At 39.9% G+C, this 24396-nt stretch overlaps 1 protein-coding gene and 1 long non-coding RNA gene across 3 annotated transcripts in view; both read left to right on the top strand.

Moving 5' to 3' along the window:
- Window positions 1-984: 984 nt before the first annotated feature.
- On the top strand, window positions 985-6232 carry LOC113563733. 2 transcript variants are annotated; one of them, XR_003407598.1, is made up of 3 exons: window positions 985-1167; window positions 5850-5929; window positions 6012-6232. It is a non-coding gene; the product is annotated as an uncharacterized LOC113563733 (long non-coding RNA). The 2 variants fall into 2 exon arrangements; XR_003407597.1 differs by having other exon boundaries at window positions 6007-6231.
- A 266-nt stretch (window positions 6233-6498) lies between these two features.
- The window catches only part of LOC6553710, a 31117-nt gene continuing 13219 nt past the window's right edge, over window positions 6499-24396 (top strand). Inside the window, exon 1 of the mRNA XM_026975873.1 lies at window positions 6499-6511. The gene's annotated coding sequence lies outside the window, so the exon portion shown is untranslated. The remainder of the gene's footprint in view (window positions 6512-24396) is intronic.

Below are 24396 nucleotides of genomic sequence, written 5' to 3'. Positions count from 1 at the left end.
CAGGTAATATATATCCTACATATGTATATATCCTACTCAAATCGAACTAATTCCCTTAGATATAAAATCAATAGAAACAAATAACGAGATCAGGAATTTGACCAAAGATTTAATAAACATGTTTTAACAGGAGATAAGATGTCATTCTCGTTTAGAGAAAGCTGTGATTGGCCTGAAATCCGTTGGTAATATTTCTGAATTAGTAAAAAATAACCAAATTTTGTTATTTTGTTAAATACGTTAGCAGTACACTGTTGTCTGGGACTAACATAGACAATGTTATAAGAGCTAAGCAGTGCTTGCTTCCACAACAGTTTATGTGCAATAACATTTTCAGAAAGTGTTAAAGTCCAGCTACGCAGTGCAAACATTTTGGAGACTTTTTAGCAGGCACCTCACAGATATCAGTCCTAACTGACTGTTAAACCGGAAGTGCTGTTAAATGTGAATGAAATGTTAAGAAAACTGCTAAAAAATAATCCAAAATAAATTAAAAATGTTTTTAAAAATATTTTGATCAAATTGAAAATGTTTTATAATTATTTTATAATATTTTTTGTAAATACCTTAGAAAGTGGGTTATTTCAGCACTTAACTGCCTTGTAACTTGTCTCGCCTAAATGACCCAGAAACCAGAAAAGTATCGAAGAGAATGTCAGCTACACAGCTACAAAAGAGCGAAGAGCTGCTCTCCTCAGGACACGAACGCGTCTCGAACTCTTGATTGTGTCACGAAGTGCTTAACTTCGTCCTTGATATCGTCAGCATCAGCAGCATCAGAATGCTGCCCTGCGACAATATGTTGGGCTTACTACATGGCTGTTTGACTGACTGGGCCCACAGATTCTTCTTCGGCGAAAGAAGACATGCTCATGACATCAGCGATGGTGTGCTCTCCTGCATCTTCTTCATGCTCTGCCCTCGTGCTTCGTCCTTCTGCCGCAGCGCTGCTCCTGCTCTGCCACTGCCGGAGTCTGAATCGGAATGCTGAGCCGCAGGTTCGCAGAATCGGGGCTTTAGTCTCGAAAAGCCTGCTGTGCGTGCAGGGGTTTTCAACGCGCAAGCACACGCGGCGTATACGCAACACGGCTGTAGAGGTTGTTGCTAAAAAGACGAAAAATTACGGTTAGTTAAATGGAAACAAAAAAGAACCGAAGGAATATATATGTGAGTGCCCAGTTCACGAGAGTGTTTCGGACTTTTTCCATTTTATCGTTTGCCGGCTACCGGCTTTCCGGATGCAATGAACCATGCATTGAACTGTGCGCGCCACGTTGTTGTTGTGTTCACTGGAAAAATTAGTTGTTGAATTCACTAGGCCTACTATGTTCTATTTGAAATGCCTTTTGTTTCAATTAAGAGAAGAGCACTACGTAAATTATATGCTGGGTTTGTAAAGAGATATCGAAAATATATGTAAATATTTTGGATCAGGAATTGTTTGGATGCCAGACATGCAAAATCATTATTGATTATTAATTTTGTATCATTAAAATGTGGTTCATTCTTTAAAAATCAAGAAAAAAGTAAGTGCTTGCTGAAAATCTTTCTTAACTGCTTCAGATTTATTATTAATATGTTACCTTTTGATTAATGGAATTATTGCGATTCCAATCGTTCATACAATATTGTTTTCGGTGCTATTGTAATAGATGTGGGAAAAGGAATCGATTCCAATACGAAATTCTTAACAAGTGAGAAAGAAAGAGGGATTTAACCCTTGCCACTCGAGTTTGGCCTCATCGAATGCTTCTGACATTTTTGGCTGACCCCCAACATTGAGTTTTACTTTTTTTATCGGCAACCGTGTTCACTTGTCTTCTTAAGTGTCGGCAAATTAATTAACATGACAATGACGAAGGTGAATTGCGTGTTTTCAAAATGCTCCAATCAGCTCTCAACAAAACATTACCGCATTTTTAATGCGCCAACCTTTCCTTTACCAAAGTGTCGATGCCTAACGAGTCTCTCAGATTTGCCAAGGCATTCAGAAGTTTTTAATTAGATCCTTTGACAAATTACCGTTCAAAGCACGGCACAATAGCCGGTAATTAAATGTTTATTGTCGGTGTTTTTTGGGCCGACGGGCGTGATTGAAGCTACTGGGTGTGCGGTTTGCAATTGTCGGATTTTATACAAGAGGACAAGTAAGCCACTCAATGATCACTTAATCAGCAGCTAGAAGTCGAAATTAATGAAATAACGGAAACTGTCAGTATATAATTTTAAATAAATTTATGAATAATTTCGCAGATGGATTCAGTAAAAATTAAATGAGTTTAAATACTAATTGATTAATAAACAAACTATGTAACTTCTTTTATCTTTTGTTGAATAAATATCAATTTTTTTAGCAATTAAATTAACATCAACATGACTTTACACAATTTTTCTTTATCATTTCGGAGTTAATTAACGTTAACTGCAATTTATTTAATAAAGTTTAAAGTTACATTCTGGTTATTTAAATTCCTCCTAATCATTGAACCGTATTCATCAATACGTTCACATTTTTTTCGAACTCAAACGCTGAGTTCGTGTCACAACAAAGCACAATTTTCTATATTGCGTTTAGAATATCGAAATCAATATCGCATTAAATTTTCATTTTATGGTTCGTTCCGCTTTGCACTGCCGCAGGACTCGCTTTAAACTTGCGTCCTGGCAACGTGTGGAAGTTCCTTGTCATGCCTTGCTCACTTCCACCACCCCGAACCATTCAGAATTCAGAGTTCTCCCCATTCTCCTGTCGTTTTCATATTTGTCTAGTATTAGGGGTGAGGACTTTCAACTGCTGCTTTCGCCGCTACTGCTGCTGATTCTCCTGGTTCAAGTATAGCCACTTAAACCCTTTTGACAATGTCAGCCATCAGGCTCAGATGATGATGATGGCGATGACGATGACAAAGTGGATGATGATGATGTGGCTCAATTCAAAACAGCCGTCCCACAAGTTCGCCAAAAAGGAAAAAAATATACAAGCAGTCTCCATGCATGGCAAGAACATTAAAAAAAAAAGGGAAAAAACGACAGGTCCAAATGTATCCTCAAAAATGAAAAGACACAGCAAATGGATGATATGTGGATGGTTTCCACTCACTTAGCTTCACTTGAGCGCCGTTGCCTTGGCTTTGAACAGATTTCCAAGCATTCGGCTAATTTATTTTGCCAGCCTAAAACTCATTACCTCATACATTTTTAAAGCAAACAATGTCCGCGTTTTCCAGTGAAATGCACACAAACAATTCCTCAAAACTCAAGTGGGAAATGTCAAGAACGTCGAAGTGAAGGGGCAGGGGCAGAGTGTTTTGCAATAATAATTTATAAATGAACGAATAAAGGGCGCACAGCAGCGGCAGCCAAAGGCAAATAAAAATAAATAAATAAAAATGGCAATGCGGCATAAAATGTGCCGAGAAGCCGAGTTGAGCCTCCATTCCATGCCGTTTTATTTTTCTCTGTTGGTTTGAGCTGAGCAGGCCGGAAATGTAACAGTGACGCGTTTATTTTATTGCGTATACGCGGCGCAGCAAAGTAGGCAACAATTTTGTGGAGTGGGTTTTCGCATGCTTTCTATTTGCTCATGTGTGCGTTCGAATATTACTGGTGTGTGAGCGTGTTGTGGTTGTGTGTGTGAGTGTTATATGGGCGCCGCAGCAGCGGCTTAACTTATTTTCCACAAAATTAAACCATCAAAAATTTGCCAACAACAATGTTGGGGTAATTTATTTGACTCATGTGCTGCTGTTAGCTCGCCTGTTGTTTGGGCATAGGAAGGCACAGCAACAGCAGAATGGAAAAAAGAACACACTTACAACCACTGTCAGAAAATCTGTGCCTCAGCTAATTAAAAATTGAGTTCCTGGAACTCTAGGGCTTCTTGGCATACTTTTTTATTGTTTTATTTATAAAATGGGGGGTGCAAATACCTTTTTTAAAAAAAATAGTAAATGATTGGTCAGTCTTTTCTGAGAGTGTAGGGTTTACACTCTCACAGGGTCCTATCCAAGCCGTTGGCGTTAGTTGTGGCTATGGTTATGTTGGTGACGCTGCCGCAGCCGCAATGGCTAACACGTACACACACAAACGTACAGCAGTGTATGAGTATATAGCAGTACTTGCACACATGCAAGAGACTTTGACCAACTATTCACTTCGTCTTCTTCTAGCGCCCTTTTGTTGAAATTAAATAAACAGTAGGGGCATCGTAACCATTGCCACGCCCCTCTGTCTCCCAAGCGATGATGAATTGATGATAATGCCGCCGGGGACTTAGGCAAAATACGGCACTAAATTTGTCGCTGTTTTTGGAAGGATCATTCATTTTTTGGCTTTATTAACTTGGCTTTGAAAAGAGTTAAGCGTTCGTTTATTTACATACATTTTGGAGGTTTTTTTGGAGCCCGTGTTGCCCAGCGGGCTCGGTTTATTAAGTCTGGAGTGGTGAGCTTTGTTATCCGACTCTCATGCAAGCTCCGCTCAATCCAGGAACACTTTAAGTGCACTGAAAAATATTACCATTATTGCAAATCAAATGGCGAATTATTTAATTCAAAGATATAAAACTTATATTTTTTTTTTAAATAATGAATTGAGAAATATTTGGTAAATGTTACTGATAGGTATATTTTGTTTAAGCTGATCTTTGTTAAGCTAATCTTTCAATGTACTAGACCCGGTCCAAGTTAGCCTTGTTGCCATTGCCGTTGGGCAAAGCACAGCCAATTTCATGCAAAGTTGGATGCGCCCTTATTCCATCCTCCAATGACCGGCTCCACGTCCTTGATGGATGACTTTTGACGCCAGGCAACGTTTGGCGGCCAATTTGATTTGGGCCGCAACGGGGAACAGAAGAGCCCGATCCCATGGCCCCTCGGCAGTGCCTGCAGCTCACAACTGTCGATTTGTCAGATATTTGGCGTGGGACTTCAAGGCGGCCAAAATGACAGGGGGAAGGCGAATGAGCCCAAGTAGCCTGCAGTGTATTACAGATTGGCTTTTGAATTGTTGGCATTCCTGTGTGCTGAAGACAAAGCAATGGCACAAGATGGATGTGCTGGCTAACTGACTGAAAACTGGGCGATAATGCAGCATCTGGGCACGTATAAGGTCCAGAATAAATCTGTGAGCTTATGTACTCAATTTAATTTAAGGAAACTTTTTTTTTAAATTGTTTACAGTGAAGCAATTAGTTTTTTCAGTTCACGAAAGAATTTTTAATTGATAGAGTTCCGCCGCGATTTTAAGCTTGTCCTTACAACCTTTTAAGCATATAAAAGCATAGATCCAAATAGAATAAAGCAGCATTCTTATTCACACTTCCCCATGCATTGGCTCAGCTTTGAGGGCGCTCGCATGGCACAAAGACAATCCGCATGACGTATACGCCGCATGGGTCACGGGTGTCACGGCAACTGAGAACTGGTAAATGTAAGCTGCTAGGTGGGATCTGGTGTGGCATCTGTGCTGGCAGTTTTCGCTTCTACCATCAACCTGCTCTGCATGTCTCGTCTCTCCTATAAGCCAATGCTAAAACAGGCCAAAGCCATCGTCTGAAAGTCTTGCAACGAGACAGACACCAAATTCCGAAAACGCAACCGTATACAGGGATAAAAATTGGGACTTGATTATAACAAATAGGCCCGTTTCGAATGATGTCTTCTTAGGCTCTAAAACGATAAGGGCTTGTGTTTTGCCAAATAACTTTAATTTGTAAATAAATATTAACATTTTACGACATGAACGTATATGATTCACAATTTTAGAAACAAACTATATACATATATACTACCTATTTCCTTCAGAGTCTGAAACTAATAGCCAAATTTTTTTCTTGTGTAACCATAAAGCCATATAGCAACAACGAGAACAGTCACAGCAGCGACGTGGAGCCCACGAACGATAAATCTTTAACGTGGATTTCATGCATGTAAGCCAGCCAAGGACTCTCAGTCACGATATGATGCATGAGCCGAAAGCGGGTTTAATATGTAAACTTCTTAAAAGCGCAGAGTTTTCAGGAACAAAACTGCAGCAGCGTTAATTTGCCCAATAAAATGCAAACAGCCACGAGGAGCAACTAGCAACTAGCGCCGCCATAAATATCATCAGCCACTGAGAGTCGTGGAGCAATGAAACGCGTTTTCCGCGGGAAAACAAAGGAAAAACCAAGGGGGAAAAATCAACAGGGAGAGCACAGCGGGTGGGACGCCGCATTTAGAGACAGTCAAACTGGCAGCCATCGGGCACAGTCCTTCCTGAGACTGGGCTCCTTGCTCTCTTGCTCCTGCCAGCCGACTTCCTGCCGCCGCCTCCTTGAGCCGAGCATTTCCGCTTCTTATCGCGGCAATGTAAACGCGTTTCCGTTTAGGACTCAATCCCAGGCTCATTTCGCAGCATCGGGAAGGGCATTAAACTAGCAGCTCGGCGCTGGATTACAAGTAAATTGGAAAGGATTTGAAGATGAGCCTGCTGCGCCTGCTGGGTGCCCTGCTGCTGGCCACATTCAATGGTGAGTGCACTTGGAGAAAGTATTAATTTGACCCAATATCAAAGATGAAATCATTTCTTAAGAAATGTAATGTAATGCCAAGCAAAGGCTAAGAATATATTGGGTAATAACAAATTATAAAGTATATGACTAAATCCAAACTACAAAAACGTATATTAATGTTCATTTCTATCCTAAATAATGCTTATTTAATTTGACTATTTTGGGAATCTTTAAAGATTTTTTTTTTTTCTGAGTGCTATATAAAGAGCTGTTCGAAATTTATGAACATGATTAACGGTAAGCCCATCCCCACCCCAAAAGTGTCATAAACGCTTGGATTTCACCCGATCTGCGCGATTTATTTGCGCTCACAATTTATTTGCACAACTATTTACGAGCGTTGGCATTGGCAATCATAATAACAGCACAGCACGAGAGCTGTGGCAGCAACGATTCAATATATGTTGCAATTTGCATCGACAACTACAATAAATTTATCTTAAATGAACAAACATTTTTCTTCCAGCTTTGCCGCCTGACTGGCAAATAAAATGCGATATGCCAAAGGCTTATCGTTGCCACAAAAGGCTGTGCCGGCAAAAACAACAATAAGTAATAACCAAAGCTGCACACAAATTACAGCATGGCAAAACCCTCGACAGCACTCACAATGCATTTCAATTTGTTAAAACATTCACTCACTCACATGCTATACGAGGCCAGAAGTACATAAAGATCCCATGAAAACAGTTTGAAAATAACAATAAAAAATGGCAAATTTTCATCATATAAATTGGGGAATTTCGTCAAGCATATTTGTCAAATAATAAACACATGTGTGTTCATAGAGGATTTTCCTTTTCTACTCTACATTTTTGTATTGATGGGAAATAGGAGGGCCAAGATATCTCCAATCAAAATATTCATTTAGAAAATTCAGATCGAATTGCAAGATAATCTATGAGTTGGGCAATCTTGCATTAGATGTCACAATGAGTTTCCTTTCAGCTGGTTCTCTTATTGAAATAGACATCTAATTGACAATTATTTTTGGGCTGTGATGACATGCCCCTCAAGTGTGATTTAGGTTTTACTTTTTCATTTTTTGTTGTTGTAAATTTAAATGTTTTTGCTGATAATTTTAATGAATAGAAACCATTCAATGCATACTGCATAAAAATAAGTCTAAGATAAAAAACAAGTACTTTAAGGAGATCCATAAGATCGACCGAATTTAAATTCCTTTTATTAATTTTTGATATTTATTCTTTTTGCAATGCACGAATGGCTTAATGACCTAAAATAACTCAGATGTGAAGAGATTTTCGGTAGATTATAAAGCCGAACGCAGCGGCTACTGAATCAATACGAAATATTTGCCTGACGAATAAAGTATTTTGATTTCACTTGGCGCGCAAACAGGCACCATAAAAATGTGTCAAATGCAAATTACGTATATAAATAAGAGCAAATATATGAATCAACAAATAAATATGTCGCATCAAGAGATATGTGCGCTGGGCAGGGCACCCGCATCTTTGTGTAAAAGTCAATTTGCTGTCGCCGCCCGAAAGTCGCGAGTGCCATAAATATGGCGAAATGTGCGTGAGACCGCAACGCCGCAGCAAACGCCATATGCGAATAAATAAAAATCGAGCGCAAGAGCGGAAAATGCAAAATAATTGCATATTTATGTGCGCCCGGCCACTGAGCCAAAGGAACTGGCATCTGAAAAGGACGAAAGTCCTGCGAGCTCCGAACGGCCAACTGCGAACTGCGAGCTGCGAGCTGCGAGCTGCAGCCATAAATCCCAAGCGACTTGCCCGCTTTTAATACCGCGAATCCCAACCCGAAATGCGCAAATGTCTGACTGCTCGTAATATTCGCCATACGCCGTCAAAATGCTCGGCCGGAGGCGTAAATTTATTTCAATTAAATAAATATGCATTTGCCGCTCTTTTTGCGCAAGAACCCAGACTTCAAGGACGGATTTATCAATACGTTATGCAAGTCTGGCAACCAGTAAGCTTAAAATAAATCAAGTCTTAAAAATATAAAGCTACGTAAAATAATAATTACTAAACATTATTATTGATTTATTGTATTGATTTCTTCAACACTATACGTAAAACTATTACAAGTTTTCCACAATTGTCCCAATTAATTTGCTGACAATAGGAAATTTTTATGAATGCACTAAAATTTAAAGACCCAGCACAGAACCTTAAATCGTTTTAAAGGATTGCCGTAATTAGTAGAAAATTACAGAGGGTTGATTGCGCAATAATCCACCCCTTTATCACCCTCAAGTAAGGAACACAAAGCCAATGAAATTAACTAAAAATCAGTCAAGAGCATGAATGGCAGCGTTTTATCTGGTCGCTTGTCTTTCGCCCATTATCTTTGCGTTTTGTGCGGCGGAAAAGGAAGCGCATTTGATGATAATAATAATAATAATAACAGCGCCAACACTTGGCCATTGTTTTAGCGGTAGCCAAGCGAAAAAGCAGCAACAACAAGATGACACTTTAATAGCACAAATGCGGAACTAAACAAAAACCAAAATCAACGAAAAATGGGTGTGGAAAGCGACTCCCGCCAGCTGTCATAATGAAACTGTCAAGGACAATAGGGGGCCAGCGGAAATACAAAGTGTACGTGTGCCCCTCTGGAAAAGTTCCACCACGCGCCCCTGAATTTTCCCGGCACCCCCTTTCGCATCCGCCACTTTCCGGTTTCTGCGATAAAAGCGACAAACGAAAATTCTGTCTGACGGGTAGAGGCCATTTATAAGAGCATCAGTTACAATAACACTGCAGGGCGGCCGGACGGCTTGGTCTAAGGGGCGTGGCCCTCACAATAGCCTGGGCCATTGTCATAAATTAAAAATGAGGAAGTGTATGAAAATAAACAAAAAGCCAAGCGGCCCAGCAAGCTAGCCGCAGCGGAAATACAAAAAGCGTTGATAAATAAATTTCTAACAAAACAAACAGCTTCCGCAGAAAAGGAATCCCAAGACTCAAAGTCAGCCCGAAGAGCCCAAGAAAAGATAAGGCGGAAAACGTGTTGGCCAGGTCAAGACTGAACATAATGCAATTGCGCACATTAAAGTATAAAAGAAAAGTTACGTCTCAAAGTAACTGAAAACAAAAATGGTAGAAATAATTAAGACATATTTACAAAGGAAATATACAACTTTCTTGAGTTTCTAAATCGGACATGTATAATTAAATAATATTTGTGCTTATTTCATAATTCAACTTATAATCGGGAACATACTTAAAACGGTATATATTGTTCACCCAATTAAATTATTTTGGCCAACCCCTTAAAGTTGTAGCTTAGGGCAATGCCGACATTCAACGCGAGCCTCAAATTTCAGAGGACGCGTTCCATGTGTCGTAGCACTCGCACTTCGTGCCCCCCATTTCCTGGCCAATTCCTTTCATGCCTCTGCAACAGCATCAGCTACATTGGCCAAGAGAGCCTGGGCGCAGTGGCCAGCAATGTCCAAAGCCGCTGCGGCTTTGATGGAATTTGTGAAAATACTGCACAGGAACCACTAGCCACAAAAAATAAGCGAGTAACTTACATATAAGTCCGACTTGCAAATGCTCTTAGTGGCTGATTGAATTGAAGTCATACAGGTATATGGTGCTTCAGGAAATAACAAATAAGTAGAGCAGTAATAATAAATGTTTAAAGTATATTTTTTTAATAATTTAAGCTTTGAACCCAAGCTAATGATTAAGTCACACACACTTCACGAAGTTTTTTCCCAAACGTAAGTAAATGCAATTCGGTCAGCTCAGATAAGCTGACTCACTTTAATAAATACAACTATAGGGTTCGTTCCTGCCCATCCCCAGACCATTTCGACGACAGTTTCTGTTCTGCTTTTACAACCAGGAGCGTTGACCATATCCCAAACGCTTTATTCTGTATTATGTACGATATTTTGTTTCTATTTTATGCGGCTTATTTGGCTCGCATGCCACGTCCAGTTTTTAGGTTTTCAGACCAGGGTGCAGATCCTCGTGGGGCTTTATTTTGGCTTTCGGCATTTGTTTAAATTAAAGATTATGCACAAGTGAAAAAGTAGCCATGCGAGCGCCAAGAAGGGGAAATATTTGAAATTTAAATATGCCAACCAAGCACGACCTTGGGCCACGTGGCGTATGATGGATTTGGGACCGCATGACGTCAATGGGAGGGAAATCTGTTGTTCGCCCTTTTCACCCGGAACGTGTAAACAAGCAAATGGCTTTAAATTGCTGGCAAGTAGTAACTGTACAATGAGCATAATGGCTGTAATCGCAATAGGGCATTTAGCACTTCATCTTTCCTGCGAGCAGCCTTTGCATATATTTATAATTCATATTCATATTGTTAATTCTCTGGGACACCTACCCCACCCCCTGCAAACCATTTCATCCGTCGCCTAGGGTAGCTGCCATAAAAGCATCATAAACATTTTACAGCAGTTGCAGTTGCTGCAGGAAACTGCCCAGCAAGCGGAAACGGTGCCGCTCCTCAGTGCCACCCTCATAATTGCAGCCAGCCATTTCACATTTTGGCCTAGTCCCGGAAAAAGGGGGGCGTGGCACCGGGAATTAGGATGGCTTTATCGGAGGCAGGCCAACTATGTTAACGTATGTGTGGCTCAGGGATTTTTAAGCTTTCAAGCTGACTGTTTCTTTTTTTTGCCTAATCCGCCTGAAATGTTAAATATCTATTTCGTGTTATAAATATTTCGTGAAACACTCATCAGGAGGATAAACAAAAAAAGCATACTATAAACATTTACCTATTAGCATATAAATACTTTTTAAATTCTACATAGTAAGTTATTATAAGCAATTTGTATATAAGCAATATACATATATACTAGGCTAAGGCCAGTGAAATGTGAAACAACTATAAATAACAACATAATCATCGCTGAATGTATTGTGGTTTTATTAAACAAAATATGTTTATTAAAATAAAAAACCCGCCAATACTATAATGCCATGTTGACCTATTTTTTTATTCTCTCTTTGCTAAATAATACATAAACATATGTATTTATAAAAGTACAGCGATTTTCCGTGTTGCGCATATCTACAGTTTTCTGAGGAGCAAACTTGTTGTTCTTATTTTAAGGTTTTTAAGTTTGCCTTGGGCCAACTTGTAATTGGCCCAATTCCGCGGCAAACAAACTTATGTAACTGCCCTCGCGGCTCACATTGTTCAACTGCTTGTTAGCCTCAGGTGTAAATTACAAATCTGAGCGGCGCATAATGAATGAGGAGGCGCACGGCCCGTGGTGCGGCAAAAGAGGCGACTAAATGAAATGAAATCGCAGTGAAAACGCTTTCATTAAACATGCCAGAATGGGAGGTGCAAAAGTTTTCCCCTCGCCGACGATGTCGTGGCAGACAAAGAAGGCTGAAAGGGCCGGGCCGATGGGAGGGGAAAAGCGCGACAAACTGCGGCCAAGTTGATTAGAAAGCCGAGCAGAAAGTCTCGCCTGGGACTGGCAGGCAGCCTAATGAAAAACTTGGAAATTTACGGTCAACGAGTTGTCAAAGCGGCACCAGTAAAGCTGGGCACAAGTAGGGAAATGTGGGAAAATCGGGGAAAGGGGGCTCGAAGGCTGCCCATAGTTTCAGAAATGCCAAGTCAAACAATTAAGACCAGCCATGTTCGAATGGAATGGGCGACAGGCGGTTTAAATAAATAATTGCCATCGAAATTAAGCAATGGGCCGGGCCGCAGAACAAGGAGAGCCTGCTGATGGCCACCAGGCACAAAAGTTCACTGAAAAAAAATCTCCTCAAACTGGAGCATGAGTCTTAAAGGACTTTTGGGTTCCTTATTTAAGATATGTCTAAATCGAAGCAAATACTTAATTGGTTTAAACCATTTGACAATATTTAATTCATCTTGACTCCCATTTTATTTATTTACTTTTCAGTTTGATCCTCAGTTCGTTGAATATGAATTTGAACTTAAATCCTTTTGTACTGATACTTTATAAATGCAATAAAAAAGGAAAATATGAAATCTCCCACGGGGATCCTGAAGTATTTTCCTATTCACTTCGCGACAGTTTTCCTTATTTAATAACGTGTTTTATTGCCAGTGTGAGTGCTGTAATCTCGCGAGCACCGGGCAGCTGAGCAGCGGAGCCAAAGTGCGAGGACATCGTGGAAGGGACAGTGGAACAGACCAGGACAGGACAGGACGACACGGTAATGCGCGGACACGGAAGCTGGGAGACTGGGACTCGGGCGATAGCAGGAGTAATGACAGGAAGTCCCGATAAAGGAGACAAAGAAAACGCATGCATTAACACAGATAACAGGTCATGGGAAAAAGCCGACTCCGGGGGCATTACATTGCGCCGGAGGAGCCTGGGGGTCAGCTCCGCATAAAGTTCATTAGCGCTGATCAAGAGGCTACATTCACCCATTCGAAAGTTCCGATAGCCGGAGAAATTTAAGCTGGACCGTGGCCAAAAAAAAAGGAGCCCGAGCCCCACATGGCCCATAAAATGCTATGTAAATTTACCACTCATTAATAATGCCCAGCACTCCCTCCAGGAAATGGTTTTGTGGCCGATTCGGCCAAATAGCAACTATTAAATTGCAATCAAATATTGCCCAAATTATAATAGTAGCCACAAAAAACCTTTTAGTCCCCAAAAACCCCAAAAGCGAATGACAAAAGTTAATGCTAATGTGGCCTATGCAAAAATAGACATAGATAAGCACAGCATTTTTAGTGAGGAGTGTCATGAATCGCCTTTTTGGTTACGAAAATCAGAAAGCAGATAAAGTCCTTAAAGGGCTTATAATGCCTGACCATGATAATTATTATAATTTATAATTATAATGAAAATATTATGAATATATTTTCAAAATTCTATGCCTAAATATTTAGCTCTTCTGAATATTTTCTTGCAGATCAAAGGATTTTAATGCCTAGTGGTCCATCAATATAGGGTACCCTTTATCATTTAAATTTGGCACACACCCACATGGGGTCAAAGGCTAATTGCCAGACCCGCACCGTAGATTTCGTGACATGCCCATTGGTCACGTGCTCCTCGCTAGTTGGCACACACATAGCGAAATGGGAGGTGGGACTTGGAATGTGTGCCTGGCATTTTGGCGACCCAATCTTGATGCTATCATCAATTGTCAAATAACCAACTGTGTGAGATTTGCGCACCAGCTGTGGCCAGAAGCGTTGAAGCATTCATGGCCCTGGAAATCAACGAATACGCACACATGTTACACTGTTACGCAGATACACGGGGAAAAATATGTAATATTCCACTAAATAGGTTGGAAAATAGAGTGGGTTGAAATTTAAAACTGAACTCATTTCGTGTGTTATTAATCGTAGATTAAAATTCTTATCAAATTGTGTGACGGACTTAACATTAAATGTACATCAAAACAGGAAATTGAAAATTTTCCCTTTATGTACTTACGCATATAGGAGTTTCCCCTCCGAACAACTCACTTTGTGGGATATTTGTTTTGGTCATACGCTCATTTCGTTCTTGCTGCGAAAATCGAATGAAGGACCCAAAAAAACTCAGGACAACCAGTAAAGGGAAAAGGCAAAAAGGTTCCACTAAACGATTCAGGGATTCAAGCACAGAAATCAAGAGCAGCAGCAGAGTAAACAAACGAAAAGGGGAACCACAAATGTACAACGGACAACAAGCTACCAAAACCGAATCATGGCCAAAGGATCCAGCATCCCCGCCCAAAATTCCCAACTACTGGCCCTCTTTGTACAGCCAAAAAAAAAAGAACCCAACCCAAAAACCCAACCCAACCCAATCTCAAACGACGAGCAACGAGCTGAGCAATCGTAAATCTTCTTATGTGCAGCAGCATTTTAACGATAATTTGCTTTATTGAAGCCGTTTAGATTTGGCTAGCAGAGCGGTCCAGTCTGCAGCGAACCGGACCACAAGTCAAACGACAACTAGAGCGTACCCATGTGTCCAGTCTGGGGCCCAATCTTTACTCCTTCTTATCCTTGGGTACACTGCGAAAAATAGTTCTAATGAAAGGGAAATAGACAACCAAGATAAACCAAGATAGACAACCAGCAAACAAGGCGATAATAATACTGGGTTATTTTAAAATACATCAAATTAATCAATTACATAAACAATTTTTCATGATTCTCGGACTGTTTTCTATCGGTGCAGTATTTGGCATCGCTTCCCCTTTGAATGTTTGAAACGTTTCCGTTTAAATGGTTTTTATAGCAAATTTATGTAGAGGAAAACACTTTTAAGGTTGACCAAAAGGACATACGCAGGAATCCATAAAAATAGCTGGCCAAACACATGCGACCCAGACCCAGCCAAATCGAATCGAATCGGCGCTCCATCCCCCGATTTTGCAGAGGTGTGAACGAAGATTTGCCACTTTTGCCGCTCGTTTGACCGGGCTCTTGGTAGTAACTGGTAACTGGTAACTGGTAAGTGGCGACTGGTAGCCTGGCCTGGTCTCGGGTTCCTGGACCAATATGTGCCATGAATAATGGCCGGGCAAATTGCTCAGCAGCTTTCCAGCTAACTGGATTGCAGCAAATTGCCCAGTTAGCTGCTGCAGTCAGACATGCTGTTAATGTTTTGTCGAGATCACCACCCCCGATGTTGTAAAAATGTTACCACATCATTGGAAGTAATTACTGTGTCATTTGTCAATCGACTCGTATTGGTAGGTGGCCGGCGTTGATTTGTTGGCCCGACAGCTTAACTAATTACATCTTAGCCGTATTAAGTGTGTGTTAAATGTCAGAGGTTAACTGCAAGCTTTTCAATTGATTTCAAAGGCTTACATAACTTGACGGAGTCAAGAAAATAATCTCCTGAACTGCACTGACAGGTTTGGCTGTCATGAAAACATTTTAGGGCCACCTCAACGTGCAATAACTCAATTCGTCAGTATTCGAGCCCATTTAATTAAAATATTTCATTAATTTGTATCACCGTACAGAAGGCCATAAACTCGCTTTATGCCACACACACTCGTATCCACAAACACAGTAATTGTGAAAAATAGCAACGATGCACAAGCAACATAAATTCAGAGCAACAACAAGTAAGCAGAGTTGCATAAGCGAAGATATATGTATTCTTTACTCCGTTTCCAGACTTTTCTTTTTGGCCCGGGCTTTATTTAAATTAATAAATATATTTCAGTTTTACATTAAGCCCAAAATGAAAGGGTTGCTTAAGTGGAGATTCCGAAACAGTTGCAAAAAGGAATGCCAAATTATGATGGAGTGGTATTTGCAGTGGAGATGCTTAAGTAGATTTATTATTTGACGTTTTTATTTTAATGGGAAATACCAAGTAAGTTCCTGCTGCCCTTTTTAGATGCTATTGCACTGTTTTGTTTACACTAGTTTTCCTATGACTACCTGTTTTTGCCTTTTCTTTAACTTGCTGTTGCTTAAGTCGAACTTGCCGTGCAATTCATTCTTTTGTGCAAAGCCACTATGTTTCAATAAGTTTGAGCTCAAGAACTTTAATATTAGGTCTAGAAACTGCCCTTGACTCTCGCCGTCACTTTTCCATGTTGCCGAAGGGGCTGCATTCGTTGCAGATCCTCTGTTTCTGTGTCTATCCTGGTTGGCATTGCTACTGCACTCGAAAAAAAATGTAAAAGAAAATTAATAATTAATGTAAAGAAAAAAATATATATTAAAACAAATATATAAAAATAATCATAAATAATATATTTAATGTTTAGGTAATAAGTTAAAATTCTTCTTCACTTTCTCCCAGTGTACTCTCTGGCTGCTTTGCGCTGAGGGGCGTGCCTGGCATGTGACATTCGCCGGCATAAATGTCAACAACTATGTTATTGTTGTTGGCTTGCTGGCGCTGCTGTGCGCCTCTGTGTGCTCGTGTTGTTGGCGTTGCATGACTGTTGCTCCTAACTGGTTGTTGTTCTTGCTACTGCAGTTGTTGTTATTGTTGTTGCGGCAAGTGTGACGGCGGCTTTGGCTGTCAACAATGGCTGATGCCAACAATGTGACCGTCATGCCGTGGGCACTTCGCAGCGCCAAGACTTTGCCTCTGAGAGCCACTCAAACTTTGCAAAATTCCACCCCACACACAGCTTAGTGTGCTGAGCACACACCCGCGCACACATTGCGTATACGCCGCGTGGTAATTGTAATTATTCTCGCTATTCAGCCAGATTTGTTAAGCCATTAGGCAACAGGTCGACCAGCATCCATATTAATGCCATCGCCCAGCTGAGCATAACGTACTTGGAGCTCGAATGGGGAATTCCGGAATAATTAAATTCATTTATGCGAGATCCCAAGCGTAGCACCAACTTTGGCCATAAAATCCCGAAAATAGCCATAATAATGATAATGATATCAATAACAATGCGCATTACGGGCCAATAGTTGAGTGGGCGCTTCATAAAAACCAGCTGTTAATATTTTTCCATTTTCACATCGATGTATAAATAAACACCACAAAACACAGTACAAAAAAAAAAAGAAAAGGAGGAAAAGAAAAGCAAAGGAAACAAAAGTAAAATGCTTCCATATCACAAAATTATTAAATTTAATATGAAAAATTGAACCCTCCACTTATTGTCAATTGATTCATAAACCATTCGTTTATTGGACTATTTCAATTAGGATTTGCCTTAGGATTTGGTGAATAACAATTTTTCCCAATTCAACTGAACAACTTTCAATGCCAATTTAAACATTTATTCACTGTATTTATACCCCCTTCAATAATATTCGATTAGTCAACCAATTTAATTGGCTACTTCGCCAGATTAATACTTGCATCGATTATATCATCTATTCACATAACAACGCAGAGATTAAACTTCTCCTTTTAAGTGCATGCATATAACACTTTGAAAAGTAATCAAAAATATATGTATTATATTTAATATCCACCACCCAACACGAGCTTAAAGAGATCAATGCAAATCGTTTTGAACCGAATAATGTTTATTTGTACTAGCCACTTGTCCTTTGTTAAATCATTGTAACACAACACAGCTTAAAGTTGATCCTTTCCATTTATCAATGGCAGCTTCTTGAACGACTCTCGCTGGGAAATATGATTTATGTGTCCCGCAGCGCTTGACTACTCGCCTCCCCATTTCGCTCTCCACCCAATTTTCCCACAATTTTCCCGCCCAAGCCAGAGGCCGTTTGAACTGTCGAAAGTCGTAAGTGTTGCCAAAGCAGCTTGCGCTGTTGCTACTAAACGAAATCGAAATCGAATGCCATCGTAATGGCCTTTGGGCAGACAACGGGCATAATTTTACACGCAGACTTTCAGACGAATGGACGAACGGACTTGGGGCCAGCGGCTCGATTGTCTGGCTCAACTTCTTGTTATGGACTGGGGAAAAAAGTAGACAAATTGTAGACATGATATTGATATTTATAAAATAAGTACATCATGAAATAGACTGAAGAGAAAAAATAACTTAGAAAAACGTTGTTAACCTAATATTGATAAGCCTTCAGTAAACTTCTTAGGCTTTGGCTTAGCCGTAAACGAACTACAAGGTAGTTTTCTTCAAGTGCACTCCCCTTATTAACAGGGAGAATGAAATTTTGAAATTATAATGCTATCCGGCCGGGCGGCAAAGTTTTTTAACCATCCATCCAGCCGTCTGATGTCCTGGCGCCGACCCATAAATATAAATTTGATTTTTTATATAGCACTTTGATATGTACGCAGTAGAATCAACACTTTTCGCAAACTTTTCGCATCTCATCTCATTTCATCTCCGGGATTGGGATCCTGTTACAGCTGTTGAAAACTAAATGAAAAACCCACTCAAGTCGTATACGTGGGGATGTGCCAAAGGAAAAGCTTTAAATGCCGCTCAAGTTTCATTTGCATCGTTTCGATTTGCATTAGTGGCCATAAAATATGTTCAAACTTTGGCAGTAAAATCAAATGGTTTAATTTAAAAAGTCGTTAATTTTATTTACTTCAGTTTAATGGCGGCAAATAAATGCAGTTATTGTTTCGCCGCTTCGTCGGATTATCTAAGCAAGTAATTAAATATTCCTTAACGTGGCAAGTAATTGATTTAGGGTATTGACGAGAAGTTCACTCGTTCATTGACTGTCATGTAGTAAAATGTCGCACATATTCAAGGGCAGGGCTATTTATATAAATCAATTAAACTTTCAAAGATCGCACGTGTGTTAATATATATATATATGGGAAAATGCCCAAGGCCACAATGAATTGTGATTCGTCGGCGAACTCAAGCTTTGCATGCCAATTGCCGTGAATTTTGGTTATTTGGCAGAGCTACGACTGCCATTGACAGTGATTTGCGTTTGGCGAAAACTTTTCCGCCATTTCCACCGCCAGAATAGCCGGAAAAATGTTAGAAAAATACTCGGCCCACATGCGTGTTGAGAAAATGTTTGAGGTGTGGGTATAAGTGGTAGTACGGTGGGAGCAAACTTTTTCATTACGCAATTTTTGCCTATGTACGGCACAGTCAGGGACTTTTTTCAAAATCACACTCATATATCCAGCTTTGCTTAAAAACTTTTCTAATTCCATTAACGTTACGCACATGCTCAAGCTCCCCATCGTCCATTCCCCACTTCGTCCAGGCGGTGCTACTGTGGTCGGTGAAGTTTGGCCCCACGTGCACTTGGCACTGGACAAAAGGACTTCACTGAAAAAAACACTTGTGTACGAAGAAAAAACATCTTCTCTGGGGGTATACCTTATTACCATTATGGCTGAAGAAGACGATTATTTTAAAAACAGTTCTCATTTAAACAACAAAGATATCCATCTTATTAATAAACAGCAAGAGCATCCAAACTTCTTATGTTTAATTGAAGCATATTTTATACGTTTTCTTTACAATGCTCTTTTTGCATTATTAATTTTTAATATATCGGGTATTTTTCCTTCAACAATTCTTTAAGTGGCGCATAGAAAAACACAGAGCACATTTTGCGTGACTTTGCAAATTCGGAGAATATTGTTTGGCTCGTTCTCCGCTTTAAAGTGAAAAAACAGGACAACGTCTATAATGAGCCCTAGTTGCGAACAGATTTCCTCCGCCCGCCGAAAATCATTTTCTGTCCGGAGGATAAGTTTGGCTTTGTATTTTGGCGCTTTAAATCTGTGGGGAAAGTTAAGCATTTTTTCCACGTCTCATTTCATTTCTCAGCGCGATTGCCATGGTGAGGGAGTGGATTTTGGGTTCCGCTATAATTTGGCTTAATTTTTGTTAATAATTATTTTCGCATTTTCGGCATTGCTTGTGGTTGATGGCAGGCGGCGTTGCCCGGACGAGGGATCAGAGTTAATTAGTTTGTAATTATTATAAATTGAAGATGAATGCTTGTGGCAAGTTTAATTGGATATTTGATGTTTTTAAATTACGCAAAAATGAGCGTGAAATATTAGCGCCAGCTATCTGGCCAGCCCCAGTCTCTACGAGGGGTAAATTAATTTTTAATGCCTTGGCTTTGTCACTGGGCCCTATATTTATGTTCTGAGCCAAAGCAGCTGCCTTGCGACCGAGCTGCATGCTTTTTGTGTCATCGACCGCGCTGGTGTCACACGTGCCACGCCCCTCCCTACCCAGTACAGTGATACCTGGCGCAATGAAGACGAATATGTAACCGTACTCCTATTACATTGTAAGATATATTTATCTGTAATATCATGTACCAAATATTTGTGTAACCCTTTGATGCTCCACTGTATATTCAAGTGGTGGGGTCTGCATCGCGTTCGGTTTTGTAGAGAGGGCGCCGAACAATTAATCATAATCTCGTGTAGTTGCACAGCCAAGTGCCTGGGCCACGTTCGCAGCAGTTTTTCATAGTAGCGAACAATAAATTTTAGAGCCGCCGGCCGCGTCTTGAGCAGTCATAACTTTGAATCAAGAACGCCACGTAGCCTGGTACACGAACTCCTACTCCTCCGACAACTCCAAGCTGAGGGTGAAAATATGTTTAAATTTTACTTTAGTTTGCCCCAATCCTGTTATTGTATTATCATTTTCCCTATGTGCCACCGAGCCACGTACATTTGTAATAATTTAACATGAAATATGCTCCGGAGGGTGTGGGACTATGATAAAGTCGTTCGCTTTATTTATCCCCCATTGTTAATTCAATAAGGTGGCAATTGCGAGTAACTGCATGCGTGCCGAACTATTTGTCCTCATAAATCTGTTCTAAAGTTTTCATTAGGTAAAGTAAAGACATTTTACTACCGGATTAAGAACTATTATCTTTAAGCTCTTGAAAATGCCATTAGGGCTTTATATTAAATAACAAAAATCTCACTTAAATACAAACAATATTTAATTTCAATTCCTTTAACATTCATCTTCTCTTGCAAAAGAATCCTTTGAAATAATCACGCATAATTGCTTTGCAGTACTCTATCTATAAATTTAACAATTTTGAGTGACGTGTATATTTAATATGTTTTTTGTTTCCCTAAAGCACTTGCACTACACTTTTGCTAAAGATTTTTTGAAAACGCTTTTTCAGTTCCCCTGAGCCGAGAATACGTGTGGTGACCACACTGAGCCCCAAAAGTACTCATCTGTATGCAAAAGTACACAAGTTCGGTTGAAAAACTTGAACCTTTGGTGTTTGTTTTATTGGCAATGATACACACAATTGTTTGTGTGCGAGACAAACTCCATTTTCCTGGTACAGCTTCCATTTCCATTGCCATTTCCATTTTCATCTAGCACTGCCCCTCACCGTCATCCTGTTGTTTTCTTTGGATGCCCAAATTGATTCTATTGGCTTTATTGTGATAAGGTCAAAAGTTAATGTAAATGTTGTGGCCCTGTGCACTGAGACAGTTTGCTGGGGGTTTTGGGTTTCCAAATTAAAACTTCCAACTTTACTATTCTTTTTGATGTGGCCGTAAGGGTCTTTCCCTCTGATAAACTCTGATCAAAGTAAACTGGCACCAGGGAGTCGATCTACGAGGCAGATATGCAACTTGGTAGCACATGAGCTGGTGTCTGACCAAAAAATAAACTAACGGTTCTGCATGTGGCAAGAGTGACAGTTCAGTTGGATTTCGGCTGCTTTGAGCTAGATTACGACAAATTTGAAGTAGCAAAATAATAACTCGTGCTTTGACTTCTGTTTAAGTAATAGGTATTGTACTCTTTAAGGCTTAAGAAAATAATTCATTTCAGTGTTCGTAATCGGAAAGTGTTTTCTTCCAATTATAAATGGACTTAATTTCGATTTTCAAACTTTTTACCATGCATAATTATTAAATAATATTTTTCTCAATATCTTCTTAGTAATTGAAAATTTTAAAACTGACAAAGGTTGACCAACCATAAAAATCCCCTTAATTATTTTCCAAGTTTACTACTCAATAGCCAGCACTTCTTGCACTTTCTACTCTGCAAAGACCTCTGAAGCGGAGTTAAATTTAAAGAGTTAATTTCCTCTTCTCTCATGCCAGACATCCAACCACATACTATTGAAGCAGACTTTTCGGTTTGTGGATGAAGGAGTCAAACTGAGGCAGCTAACTGACAGCAATGCCGTGTCGATGTCAAAAGCATCCATTCTCCACTCAATCCGCCTGAAAACCATTGCTCCATCTCTCCCCACTGAACCATAAAAAGCAATGCCAACTCCTCCTTCCAGATCTCCGGATCTCATCCTTGTGTAGCTGCCGGAGAAGTCTCAGTGGTTGGCTTTGGCAAAGTTTTGTGCGTAACATGAAAAACTTCGATAAATTCACAGTTGAAACAATTACCATGAATTTTATCAAAAATGATACGCGCTGTTCGTATCCGACCATGCAGCAACAATATTTTTTAATGCACTTTGGGGGAAAATGAAACGCAAGAAGGATGCCGAGGCAGCTGCTCGGGATAAAGATCTGTGGGGAAGGGTGGGGCGTAAAGGAAAAGCAGCAGCCCAGTGGAAGCCCAGGAAAAACCATGAGGAAAACCGAGGGAAATGCCTGACAGATAGACCAGGAGCCAGCGTGAAGCTGCCGAGATGCTGCTGCTCCTCCGTAAAATGTAAGCGCAAAATTGCTTGAGAAAACTTTCTCAACTTTTCAGCTAATATTTGACTTTGGCAAAATAAGCAGACGATGAGGAAAAAACAACGCAGCGACATTGCATCGAATGGGAAAAATATATATTTTCTTTAACATTATGCGACGACATTTGCGCTGATGTGAAAGTATCTTATGGATACAGAAATTCCTTTTCCCTCTCTCTTCAAATTCCGCAGCATATGCAGTGGCAGGCCAATGTTTCGTTTCGACATTTATGGCTTTGGTAAAAAAAAAGTTGGTGGAAAAAAGTCCGGAAAATATTTATGCGTTGGCAAAGTTTTCGCCCTAAACGCTGCAATTGAAAATGAACATTAAAATTGATATTGGCCCGCAAGCGGACAACTTTAATAGCTGTCAATTGCAGCCGAGTGAGCAAAGTTTTCTACCTCTTGCTTGACCTTCTTTTTTTACTCGAATTTGTGTAAACTTAATATTTTGTTATTAGTTTTGCAAAAGTGTCCAATGGTTTTTATTCTATTGCAAAACCTCGCTGGCAGCGCGGGAAACTCAAATAGATTTTGAGTAGCTTTTCAGTTTGAGTCGACGTTAAATGAGAAAAGTTTCGTCGAGTGTTTGTTGCAGTTTTCCGTGTAAGTTGGTCGCTACTCCTTCGTGGCAGGTGAAGTATCCTCTTCACTGCCTTTATTTTGATTTTCCTTCCTCTCGTTTTCCAGCCGTTAATGATATTTTGGGCAACAGCTTAACACTTGAACTTATTTAAAAAATCAATGCAAAAGTCGCAATTTAAAACTGATTAAAATAATATGTCCGCTTTATAAAATAATCAGTAAAATATTAAACAGTTTAAATAAAGTTGGTCACTTAAATCAATTTCAAAGTGCTTTGCTTAAGACTTTGGTAAGTCTCTCGAAAAAAAAAAAAGTTGTTGAACAACAATAAGCTTTTAGAACAAATGTGAAGATTGAAATGTGTCAGACTACTGAGCTGTTCTTAAATTTCAATAACTTTTCCAATTGGCACACTTTTCCGTTGGATCCATTTCCACATTTTTAGGCCACCGCATCACACTCGGAACTCTTGGCACCGCCCACTTTACTAATTTTAGTTTTGCAACTTTTTGTTGTCCAAAAAGAACAAACATACAGCCATATATATACACACACACACAATAAATAAACCCCAGCGTCTGTGGAGACCGTAGAAACAAGCAAAACTATGGGACGTGGGAAATCTACTGGTAGCAAACACCACGCCGAAAAAACAAGAGGAAAACTCCGCAAAAAAAATTTTTTAAAAATATAGAAAGAAAAGGAGGAAAATTAAGAGCAAACAAAAAAGGCAAGCGTCGCTCTCGCAGAGCCGAGCATATTGTATTGAGAGTTCGTTTTAATTAAAAGCAAAAGGAACGCCAAGAATGGCAGCGGCAGATTGCGGATTGAAAAGGTTACTGCAGCGCTGAATTTATAAAAATGATTAAAAAAGTTGCAAAATGCAAAATGCAGAAGGCAGAACAAACAATCACAAAAATTGCACAGAACCCAAATAAATTTAAGCAAAACCCGAATTTGTCAGACGGCGAAAATAGCCGCGCGCAAAAGATGGAAAAAAAGAACAAATATTTGAGTGAAAAAGTATAAGCGAAACAGGAGCATAAACAATGCATTGCGGAATATTTGCATTGCGTATACGCCATGTAATAAATAAAAGTGGAATTGGGATATTGGGAATGGGGATGGGAACGGGAATAGGTATCTGGATGGAACTGAGCAAGTGGCTGCTCCTTGAGCCCGACTCTGGAACTTGGCACCGACAGTTTCCA

This window comes from Drosophila erecta, unplaced genomic scaffold (assembly GCF_003286155.1).
Source record: "Drosophila erecta strain 14021-0224.00,06,07 unplaced genomic scaffold, DereRS2 tig00000000-arrow-pilon, whole genome shotgun sequence".
In the NCBI taxonomy this organism is placed as follows: domain Eukaryota; kingdom Metazoa; phylum Arthropoda; class Insecta; order Diptera; family Drosophilidae; genus Drosophila; species Drosophila erecta.
The sequence above is the reverse complement of the archived record's forward strand: the minus strand, read 5'-3'. Positions and strand labels throughout refer to the sequence as shown.